A 12,974-nucleotide genomic window follows, 5' to 3' on the forward strand; every position below is an offset into this window, starting at 1 on the left:
GTAGGCACCTCAGGAACATTTTCTTGAGCTGCGCCACTTACCGATTCAAGAGATAATACTTCATCAAGTTCTACCTTCCTCCCACTTATTTCTTTCGAGAGAAACTCTTTCTCTAGAAAGCACCCATTCTTGGCAACAAAGATCTTGCCTTCGGATCTGAGGTAGAAGGTATACCCAACAGTTTCTTTAGGGTATCCTATGAAGATGCATTTTTCCGATTTGGGTTCGAGCTTTTCAGGTTGAAGTTTCTTGACATAAGCATCGCATCCCCAAACTTTTAGAAATGACAGCTTAGGTATCTTCCCAAACCATAATTCATACGGTGTCGTCTCAACGAATTTCGACGGAGCCCTATTTAAAGTGAATGCGGCAGTCTCTAAAGCATAGCCCCAAAAAGATAGCGGTAAATCGGCAAGAGACATCATAGATCGCACCATATCCAATAGAGTGCGATTACGACGTTCGGACACACCATTACGCTGAGGTGTTCCAGGCGGCGTGAGTTGTGAAACTATTCCACATTTTCTTAAGTGTGTGCCAAACTCGTGACTCAAGTATTCTCCTCCACGATCTGATCGTAGAAACTTGATTTTTCTGTCACGTTGATTCTCAACCTCACTCTGAAATTCCTTGAACTTTTCAAAGGTCTCAGACTTGTGTTTCATTAAGTAGACATACCCATATCTACTCAAGTCATCAGTGAGGGTGAGAACATAACGATAGCCACCGCGAGCCTCAACACTCATTGGACCGCACACATCAGTATGTATGATTTCCAATAAGTTGGTTGCTCGCTCCATTGTTCCTGAGAACGGAGTCTTGGTCATTTTACCCATGAGGCATGGTTCGCACGTGTCAAATGATTCGTAATCAAGAGACTCTAAAAGTCCATCAGCATGGAGCTTCTTCATGCGTTTGACACCTATGTGACCAAGGCGGCAGTGCCACAAGTATGTGAGACTATCATTATCAACCTTACATCTTTTGGTACTCACACTATGAATATGTGTAGCATTACGCTCGAGATTCATTAAGAATAAACCATTCACCATCGGAGCATGACCATAAAACATATCTCTCATATAAATAGAACAACCATTATTCTCGGATTTAAATGAGTAGCCATCTCGTATTAAACGAGATCCTGACACAATGTTCATGCTCAAACTTGGCACTAAATAACAATTATTGAGGTTCAAAACTAATCCCGTAGGTAAATGTAGAGGTAGCGTGCCGACGGCGATCACATCGACCTTGGAACCATTCCCGACGCGCATCGTCACCTCGTCCTTCGCCAGTCTCCGCTTATTCCGCAGCTCCTGCTTTGAGTTACAAATGTGAGCAACTGCACCGGTATCAAATACCCAGGAGCTACTACGAGTACTGGTAAGGTACACATCAATTACATGTATATTACATATACCTTTTGTTTTGCCGGCCTTCTTGTCCGCTATGTATTTGGGGCAGTTCCGCTTCCAGTGACCACTTTCCTTGCAATAAAAGCACTCAGTCTCGGGCTTGGGTCCATTCTTAGGCTTCTTCCCGGCAGCTTGCTTACCGGGCGCGGCAACTCCCTTGCCGTCCTTCTTGAAGTTCTTTTTACCCTCGCCCTTCTTGAACTTAGTGGTTTTATTGACCATCAACACTTGATGTTCCTTCTTGACTTCTACCTCTGCTGATTTCAGCATAGCAAATACTTCAGGAATGGTCTTTTCCATCCCCTGCATATTGAAGTTCATCACAAAGCTCTTGTAGCTCGGTGGAAGCGACTGAAGGATTCTGTCAATGACCGCGTCATCCGGGAGATTAACTCCCAGCTGAGTCAAGCGGTTATGTAACCCAGACATAGTGAGTATGTGCTCACTGACAGAACTATTTTCCTCCATCTTACAGCTGAAGAATTTGTCGGAGACTTCATATCTCTCGACCCGGGCATGAGCTTGAAAAACCATTTTCAGCTCTTCGAACATCTCATATGCTCCATGTCTCTCAAAACGCTTTTGGAGCCCCGGCTCTAAGCTGTAAAGCATGCCACACTAAACGAGGGAGTAGTCATCGGTACGTGCCTGCCAAGCGTTCATAACGTCTTGTTCTGCAGGGAGAACAGGTGCGTCACCCAGCGGTGCTTGTAGGACATAATCTTTCTTGGCAGCTATGAGGATGATCCTCAGGTTCCGGACCCAGTCCGTATAGTTGCTGCCATCGTCTTTCAGCTTGGTTTTCTCTAGGAACGCGTTGAAGTTGAGGACTACGTTGGCCATTTGATCTACAAGACATATTGTAAATATTTTAGACTAAGTTCATGATAATTAAGTTCATCTAATCAAATTATTCAATGAACTCCCACTTAGATAGACATCCCTCCTATCATCTAAGTATAACATGATCCGAGTTAACTAGGCCGTGTCCGATCATCACGTGAGACGGACTAGTCAACGTCGGTGAACATCTTCATGTTGATCGCATCTTCTATACGACTCATGCTCGACCTTTCGGTCTTCTGTGTTCCGAGGCCATGTCTGTACACATGCTAGGCTCGTCAAGTCAACCTAAGTGTTTTGCATGTGTAAATCTATCTTACACCCGTTGTATGTGAATGTTAGAATCTATCAGACTCGATCATCACGTGGTGCTTCGAAACAACGAACTGTCGCAACAGTGCACAATTAGGGGGAACACTTTCTTGAAATTATTATGAGGGATCATCTTATTTACTACCGTTGTTCTAAGAAAACAAGATGAAAAACATGATAAACATCACATGCAATCAAATAATAATAGTGACATGATATGGCCAATATCACATAGCTCCTTTGATCTCCATCTTGGGGCTCCATGATCATCTTGTCACCGGCATGACACCATGATCTCCATCATCATGGTCTCCATCATTGTGTCTCCATGAAGTTGCTCGCCAACTATTACTTCTACTACTATGGCTAACGCGTTTAGCAATAAAGTAAAGTAATTTACATGGCGTTTCTCAATGACACGCAGGTCATACAAAAAATAAAGACAACTCCTATGGCTCCTGCCGGTTGTCATACTCATCGACATGCAAGTCGTGATTCCTATTACAATAGCATGAACATCTCATACATCACATATAGATCATTCATCATTCATCACAACTTCGGCCATATCATATCACAAAGCACTTGCTGCAAAAACAAGTTAGACGTCCTCTAATTGTTGTTGCAAGTTTTACGTGGCTGAAGTAGGGTTCTAGAAAGAACGTTTTCTTACCTACGTGAAAGCCACAACGTGATTTGTCAACTTCTATTTACCCTTCATAAGGACCCTTTTCATCGAATCCGCTCCAACTAAAGTGGGAGAGACAGACACCCGCCAGCCACCTTATGCAACTTGTGCATGTCAGTCGGTGGAACCGGTCTCACGTAAGCGTACGTGTAAGGTTGGTCCAGGCCGCTTCATCCCACAATACCGTTGAAGCAAGATAAGACTAGTAGAGGCAAGAAAGTTGACAACATCTACGCCCACAACAAATTGTGTTCTACTCGCGCAAGAAGAACTACGCATAGACCTAGCTCATGATGCCACTGATGGGGAACGTTGCAGAAAACAAAAATTTTCCTATGGTTTCACCAAGATCCATCTAGGAGTTCATCTAGCAACGAGTGATTAGATGCATCTACGTACCTTGTAGATCGCGAGCGGAAGCGTTCAAAGAACGGGGATGAGGGAGTCGTACTCGACGTGATTCGAATCACCGAAGATCCTAGCACCGAACGGACGGCACCTCCGCGTTCAACACACGTACGGAACAGCCACGTCTCCTCCTTCTTGATCCAGCAAGGGGGAAGGAGAGGTTGAGGGAGATGGCTCCAGAACCAGCACGACGGCGTGGTGGTGATGGAGCTGCAGTACTCCGGCAGGGCTTCGCCAAGCACTATGGAGGAGGAGGAGGTGTTGGAGAGGGAGAGGGAGGCACCAAAGGCAAAGGTAAGAAGTCCTCCATCTCCCCCACTATATATAGGAGGGCTAAGGGGGGGGGGGCGCCGGCCCTAGGAGATCTAATCTCCTAGGGGGGTGCGGCCAAGGGGGAGGAATCCCTCCTCCCCAAGGCACCTAGGAGGTGCCTTCCCCTCCTAGGACTCTTCCCTCCTTGAAACCCTAGGCGCATGGGCCTCTTGGGGCTGGTGCCCTTGGCCCATGTAGGCCAAGGCGCACCCCCTGCAGCCCATGTGGCCCCCCGGGACAGGTGGCCCCACCCGGTGGACCCCCGGGACCCTTCCGGTGGTCCCGGTACAATACCGGTGACCCCGAAACTTGTCCCGATGCCCGAAATAGCACTTCCTATATATAATTCTTTACCACCGGACCATTCCGGAACTCCTCGTGACGTCTGGGATCTCATCCGGGACTCCGAAAATCATTCGGCTTACTGCATATACATATCCCTACAACCCTAGCGTCACCGAACCTTAAGTGTGTAGACCCTACGGGTTCGGGAGACATGTAGACATGACCGAGATCGCTCTTCGGTCAATAACCAACAGCGGGATCTGGATACCCATGTTGGCTCCCACATGCTCCTCGATGATCTCATCGGATGAACCACGATGTCAAGGATTCAAGCAACCCCGTATACAATTCCCTTTGTCAATCGGTATGCTACTTGCTCGAGATTCGTTCGTCAGTATCCCAATACCTCGTTCAATCTCGTTACCGGGAAGTCACTTTACTCATACCGTAATGCATGATCCCGTGACCAGACACTTGGTCACTTTGAGCTCATTATGATGATGCATTACCGAGTGGGCCCAGTGATACCTCTCCGTCATACGGAGTGACAAATCCTAGTCTTGATCCGTGTCAACCCAACAGACACTTTCGAAGATACCCGTAGTATACCTTTATAGTCACCCAGTTATGTTGTGATGTTTGGCACACCCAAAGCACTCCTACGGTATCCGGGAGTTACACGATCTCATGGTCTAAGGAAAGGATACTTGACATTGGAAAACTCTAGCAAACGAACTATACGATCTTGTGCTATGTTTAGGATTGGGTCTTGTCCATCACATCATTCTCCTAATGATGTGATCTCGTTATCAATGACATCCAATGTCCATAGTCAGGAAACCATGACTATCTGTTGATCAACGAGCTAGTCAACTATAGGCTTACTAGGGACATGTTGGTGTCTATTATTCACACATGTATTACGATTTTCGGATAACACAATTATAGCATGAATAAAGACAATTATCATGAACAAGGAAATATAATAATAATGCTTTTATTATTGCCTCTAGGGCATATTTCCAACATGTGATGCTGCTGAAAAAGAGCATTGCCTCGGAGAAGAAGGCGACCGGCGAAATCCTGCAACTTGAGGAGGATAAGGCGAAGCTATGGCATGAGCTCGACCTACTGAAGGAGAGGAACGCCGGCTGGAAGAAGCTGCATGAGAGTAGTAGCTCCTAAATGAAGATGCTGCAGGCCCTCGTCATGGAATAGAAGGAGGAGTTGACGAAGCTCCGCATCGAGCACCCGGCTGCTATCGAGGTACGTAATGCGGTCGTGGAACAGATGATGAAGGCTCGCGTCGAGAAATCCCGCGTGATGGACAGAATGAAGAATATGGCGGAGGAGACGCGCAGGGAGATGGAGGTCGTGGAGGCAATGAAGAAGCAGTTACGACTCCACGGCGAATTAGATCATTTGGGGTGATAATCTTCCTTCTTCTTTTGCTCCTGTGTTTCTTCTTTTGCTTCGAGTGTTTCACCGCACGTGTCATGTACTCTACGAGGCATGAATAGAACAATGCTAACAATGAGATGACTAGCAAATTAGATAATTTTTTATCGCCATATGGCACTGGGCTGCCGTGTTTCGTGCTCCTCCGTCGTAGTACTACTCTAGTGGAAACCTTGAGTATACTTTACGGTTTATTGCTCCTCCTCAGGTCGTCGGCACATTTATACGACCAATCAAATCCCAAGGCCCCGCCTTCCAGCAGTAATGAGCTTTCAAATCACAAAGGCTCTCGCCTCTCGTGAAAAGGACCAATCTAGACTGCCCCGCCCTCTAGCCTTTTAAAAAATGTATACATTTGTACAGTAGTAGTATCGATGGATTGCGCCATGGAGCAAAACTAACAAGATGAAATTAAAGAAAAAAGGTAGTACATATAGAGAGCACTCGTCGCCAAATTATGCATATACTATATGACACTACCCACTATGAAGGTACTAGTAAGATATACTAGTAACTAGTCTATGTTACTGTCCACTATGACCAGCCAAAGTCGAGGCGCAGATACCAACAAGGGCCTGGTTGTTTCTATACTTGGACAACTCACCCGACTGCATGCGCACCAGGAAGACGAAGCTCCTGTCGTGTTGGTGACGTGTGCGGCCTGCACATTAACCAAAACCTCGCGCCTCCATCTTAGCATCTGCATTTTAAACTTCTCAATCTCAAGGCCAAGGAGCAACGTGGAACCTATGATAGAGCCAATCGGATGGTTGAGCACACTACAATTCGTAGCTACATATGCGTGTGTGAGAGAGAACGAATGCGTGCGTGCACCTCTTCTCAGAGTACAAGTGTATGTGGGTGGCATCGACCTAGGGAGCAGTGACGGTGCATGCAAGAAGTCCCGAGAGATAGATGTAATGTGTCTGAAAAAAAGACTAGTCTATAGCTTGCCATGAGGCTATTCCTGTCGTACGCCAAGCGTAAGATATGTATCCGACGGTGCCATTTTTTGCATGTACACAACAGTAGAAAAAGAACTAGTACCATGGCATATGCTACACCACGGCCAAGAAAACGTGCCGACGTTACGCCATCCGGGAATAGTGCCGCACTTCGAAACTACAACTGTCAATAAATTTTGAGCGCGTCTCGTCACATTCCAAATTACTACTACCACGCTATATTAAATTGCAAACCTGTTCACACCAATCACAACCTAAACGGTTTCCCACTTAGGAGCGTATTAGTAGTACTCGGTTATAAATACTACTATGCTAAGATGACTGCACATTCCTCCTCAACTCCTCAACCACAAAAAACAATCAAGTCAATCAAGCCATGGCCAGTGTGAGTTCCGGGTCGAGAGATTTCCACCAAGGAGAGGTGAGCATGGAAGAGGAAACACAAGAGATGTCCCACCTCCCCACGAAAGTAGCCGACATGTCCAGCCACGTAGCAGTAGCAGCACAGAGGTCCCGCCGCACCGTCGAAGCAGCACGGAGGTCCCGCCGCGCCGTCGATGTAGCAGACTGGTTCGACCACACCGCAGAAGCAGCAGAGATGTCCCGCCGCACCGCCGAAGCAGCATGGAGGCCCCACCATGCTGCAGCGGCCTGGGAAAATTTCTCGCGGGCATGCGAGGACTCTTACAGGCGCATGCATGCGATGGTCCATAGCCAGATGGATCAGATCTCCGACTGGGCGAGGTTACAGGACGAGGCTACCGGCGTCATCTGGCAACTAGGGGACGATAATGCGAAGCTCCGGGGCGAGCGTGAACTGTTGAGGGCGAAGATCGCCCGAAGGACGAAGATCACCGGAAGGGCGAAGCAGGAGGAGGAGACCGCTGCCTTGTTGTAGAGGATGGGTGTCATCATCAAGAAACTTATGGACGAGAATGCTATGGTCCGCATCGAGCGCAACAGGCTGGTGGAGGAATCCATGGATGCTGCCAAGCAATGTATTAAGGACATGAAACTGATGAAAGAGATCATTGCCCGCCACGAGAACTAGTCTCCGCGACCTGCAGTGCATAAAGAAAGTAGAGATTAGCGAGCTAGATCGTTGTATGCGTCTTCCTTCTTCTTTTGCCCTTGTGTATTTTGGGCGTAGCCACATGTGGCTTTTTTAATTATCTTCCTAATTATGTAAGAAAATTATTATCTACTCTCGTCGTCCTTATATATATTCATCAGTCTTGCTATAAGTCGCAGTAGATGCTATATAGGTCCGTCGAATCTTACATCAAGATCCATGCAAAATTTTCTTTTCAAATTTTCTTTTCTCTCTCTTAAATCTCAGTCGAGTGAGACATTGCCACGCCATTAAATAGAGGCTCGGACGCCATTAATGGAGACCTTGGGAGAGAGGTGGATGGCAGATGGAGGTTAAAGGCCTCTCCTCCTGATAAGCATGCGCATGGGCCTGATCGCACGCCTCCCGTACTCAAATAGCTACCCTGCACGGTGCCTCCTAACTAATAAAAAAAGGGGACGCACTTGTTCCAAAATGACTTTGTTGATTATTAATGTGTGCGCCTTCGCAAATCGGACATCAAAATTACCACAACATGTTGGTGCCATGTCATGACACCAAGCCAACTTTCATGATTTTCATGCGTGTTTCGGATTTATAGGAATTAAAAAACCAAGTTTCTCAATGTTTCCAGCCGAGCCATGACGCCCAGATGTTTGAATTTCATTCCCATTTCTGGCATGGGACCTAGAAATTTACCCAAGGACACACATGTGATTTTTCAACCAGCTTTGGTGCACTGGAGCATGTGCTTGTATTTAAAATTCAAATTATGCTCACAAAGGTGACACGTTCCCTCTCAGGACAACGAGCCTTCTTGAGAGAAGCTCCGGTTTGCAAGAAACTTATACCAAAACTTGTTCCTATTCTGCAATTTTTTTACCACAGCATGGTAGTACAATGACATGACACCATGCCAAGTTTCATGGTTTTCAGGCGTGTTTTGGATTTACAAGAATTTAAAACCAAGCTTCTCAATGTTCTCGGCCGAACCACGATGCCTAGATGTTTGAATTTCATTCTCATTTCTTGCATGGGACCTAGAAATTCACCTAAGGACACACATGTGATTTTTCAATCAACTTTGGTGCACGGGAGCATGTGCTTGTAGTTCAAATTTGAATTCTGCACATTAAATAACCAGAAACTCAATTAATGTAAACAAAAGGCCAAACGAACCCGGAATAATTCCAAAATTTAACAGGCCACTCATATAGTTCTATGTTGCCTATGTAAAGAAAAACTGGGGGGAGGCAACATATATTGTTTCGCACACAAAGGTATAAAGAAATAAAGAAATTAGCATACCTATTTAATTCTTGGGTTCTTATTATTTATGCCACTAGTTGTGTATCACTCCTCAGTTTTGCCATTAGAAGTTACAACTACTCAAAAAATGCCACCGATCCGTGAGATGCCGGCTCAAAAATGCAATTAGATATCTAAAAATGCCATCGTTAAGTTAGATGTTTGCTTAGAAATCCCATTAGACATTGTTATTTTCACGTCAAACCCGTTGACCATGCTACATGACAAAAATAAGCTGATTCTCACAATGATAAGTTAATGGTGTCCAGCACAACACACCCCTCAAATAAAACTAAGCACCCTGGAATTCTTTGACAAAACTAAGCACCCTGAAATTCTTTGACAACTAAACTGCTCTCTATATGATGTTGGTCATATATATTATACGTATATAATGTGAAGAAATGAGTGGTACTACTCTACCAAGTAAAAGATGAAATGTACGAAATATAACGAGAAGAAACATAACATAGTTCTACTGGGGGCTCAGCACAACACACCCCTCAAATAAAACTAAGCACACCAGAAATTAAACTAAGAAACTAATCCGGTAGACACTGCATTAGAACAACCATGAGCAACGACACTGCCACCTTACTCGGAGTCCTCGTCCACGTCCTCGACTTCGTCCTTGTCCCTCTTCCTCTTGGGCAATACTTCTTTTCTTGAACCACACACTTGGCTCTTGCTCTTCATCCAACCCTTGTAGATATTGAAACAAAGGTAGCCATCCATTGCATCGTAGTGGATGTGGTCTATATCTAGTACAGTCCACTACCATGCACGATGAAACGTGTGCGGAGGTTTCTTTAGTTCATCGTACGAAGGATGAACCAAGGCTCCTGCAGGGCTAGCATTGAAGGTTGATCAAGGGAGGGCACCAACCCTTCCTTCTGGAGGTCGAAGGGGTTGCCTACAACGAGGCCTATCCGACCCAGTATTTCCTTGTCGTTCCTAAAGTCTATAGTAATGAATTTGACTCGACCGCCCTTGAGGAACTTCTTAAATTCCTCGCACTCAATGTCGGCATGGCATATGTGGTAGACCAAGCATAAGTCATGCACGAAAACCTGGATCACGGCAGGCTTCTTCTTCTCTGCCTCCTTTAGATTCTTCTCGCTTCCCAGGACTATGGTGTACTCAACATCTAGCACAGCGACCCACTCATCATTTGAGTTTTCGAACATGCATTTGAAGCGAGCAAGGCATTCTTTCACCGTTGCGGAAGAACGGGTGTAGATGACGTCGAACTCATCGCCGATGATGATTCTAACCTTGTACTCACCGCCTATCATGGATATTTGGGATGCCATGGATTTGGGAGGAGGGTTAGGATTAGTGGAACTACAGTAATGTGAAAGGATGGGACGACTAGGAGTGGTTTATCGATTGTAAAAATGTCGAGTGGGGCGGGGCGTGCGAATGGCAGGGTAGTGGCTTGCCTGGTGGATTAATGGATTCATGCACAGTACTATGGGGGCCCAATTAGATGTCATGTCTACTCGACGCCCAATTAAATGGCTTTCGAGGTCATGTCAAGCATTGGGAAAATTACAGGTGATACAAAGCTTTCCATTCTCCCATGATACAAGCTTCCGAGAGCCCTTCGATCTGAGATCAAATGGTTACATGGCGTGATTCTAGACCTATGGGTGAATATCCTATCCCGGAGGGTTATTCTGCAAATTTTCAACAACTTACCATGCGACCGTTCGATCTCAGATCCAAGGGCTACCAGCAGCCCGTATCATGGTTGCACCTACCACGACCGTCGCCTCGCTCGGTCGATCGCGCCCTTGGAGATTTAACAAGGCGCGTTAGGCTATCTGATGTTGGCATGTCGTACATAGTCATCACTTAGTCACTCATACTACAACAAGGTTAGCTATAAGGTTGGCTATAAGAGTATTTTTTTTACTTCTCTCTATCTCTTTCTTCGTAGTATTTATTGCATTTGCCAAGGAGTGACCTCTTCCAATGAAATGGTGCTTAGATGAGGTGCTATGGGCATTAAATCGCTTAGCAACTCAAGTCCCCAATGCATAGGTGCTTAGTTTTTTCTTGCTAAGTTTGCTTCATCTAGGTACACGCGCTTATCACTGTTTCTTCCTGGGGTCACCAAACTAGTCTCTCTCTTATTAATTAACTTGCCACATCAAACTTTATACCTATGTGGTAGGCTTAGCACTTGTAAGATCAAGTACAATAGTGGTCTATAAGCCCGCATTACATGGCATTTTTGCATATGTGGGGGAAAGAGGCAAGGAAAAAGTGGAGGAGTGGGCTCTCAAGCAAGAGCCAGCCTCTACATGGTTGAGCATCGGGAGAGGCACCTATATGGAGGTGGTCTGGAATCGGGATACTAACGTCGGTCGTAGCGCCGCAGTTAAAATGATAATGGCAAGTCAAATCCCCGAGCCCCACCTGTCTAGCAGTAACTCACTGTCAAATCACATAGCCCTACGTTTGCAGCAGCCTACTCCCTCATCTTCTCGTGTCTCTGTCGAACCGACTAGGCAGAACTGCCCCGTCTATCGCGCGGGAAAAGCCCCGCCCTCGACTTTTAAATAGTACAGTATACTAATTTTGTATCCATGGATTGCGCCATGGAGCAAAGCCTCAAGAAAACGGCAGGACACATGTATGGAGTATACAACATGCCCGTCGCATTCGTGTTGCACCCCAGATGGTCGGTCGGTCTGGCACGCCGCTCTCCGAATGGAACACACGTCATATTGCGTTTGCACACACATGTGGGACCGCAATTGAGAATCGACCATAGGCACACTCCCCGGCCCCGCAAGTCGGGTGAGTTAATAGAAGAGAGAGACGAGCGATAGTACTACTAGATAAGTGTTGTAGGAGTACATACGTTGGTGCCTGGACGATCCCTGCTAGACACAGAAGATCAGTTCTTTTTTTTGTGAAACACATGGAAGATCAGTTCGTCCATGCATGCGACTAGACTCCAGCAGACACAACTGGATTGGCTATTGTCTACATATCGTGCAGGCTGTGTTGTACAGGGCTGTAGTACTGGTGAGAAATCTAAAAAAGGTTTCTTGTCATCTCGCAAAATTAGGTGTCATGTGCTTTGGATCACTGCGAGGGTTAAACAGCGACAACTGAGTTGGGCTAGTCATTGGGGCACATGCATGAAGACTACTTGGCTGCCATCTAGGTCAAGCCAGCTATGTTAATTAGGACATCTATCGAAAGACCCCTTTTATATGAGTTTATCTTCAATTTGAGCTTTTATCCTCGTCTAGTTTGTCCGTCGGGATTCATCTTGTCTCCTTTGGGCAGTGAGGTTATGATTTCTTATCATGTGGCATTCTTTCGTGTTATATGTTATAATCCGGTGCTTCAGAACAGAATGATGACAACCGCACCTCCGGGGCACGTGCATGAAGACTTCTCGACAGTCATTGCCAGGGTCAAGCCGGCTCTGACCGGTAGACAAAACAAAACTAGTACTCCACTATATAGGTAGGAGACTCCGTGTTTGCTTGCTAGTGTTGCTCTCTTCACACTGTCTCGTCCTCTCCAGATCTAAACACGACAGCGGTGGCCACACACTCTCTCTCTCTACTCACCGCTGGCCACAGATCTAGCCGGATCCTCTCCGCCGGGGAAGGTGAGAAGGTGCAACATTCACGCGGTCGTCCTCGGTGACGGCTCTTACCCACTGCTGGCGCGTCCCGATCAGCGTGCCTTGCTATTCTCTCCTAAGCATCGCTGGCAAGGGAGGGCCTCCCACCCCTTCTTCCTCGCTTCCCTAGTGTGGGCAGATCCGGCCTCCCTCCGCCCACCTAGCGACATCCCGACGACCCTCAGGTATAACTTCCTTCGAAACCGGCCTTGCTCTACTTCCCGAGCTTCCGACGTTGCTGCATTTGTATCTT

The sequence above is a fragment of the Triticum urartu genome, chromosome 1A (assembly GCF_056163025.1).
Source record: "Triticum urartu cultivar PI428250 chromosome 1A, HENAU_Tu73, whole genome shotgun sequence".
NCBI classification, from domain to species: domain Eukaryota; kingdom Viridiplantae; phylum Streptophyta; class Magnoliopsida; order Poales; family Poaceae; genus Triticum; species Triticum urartu.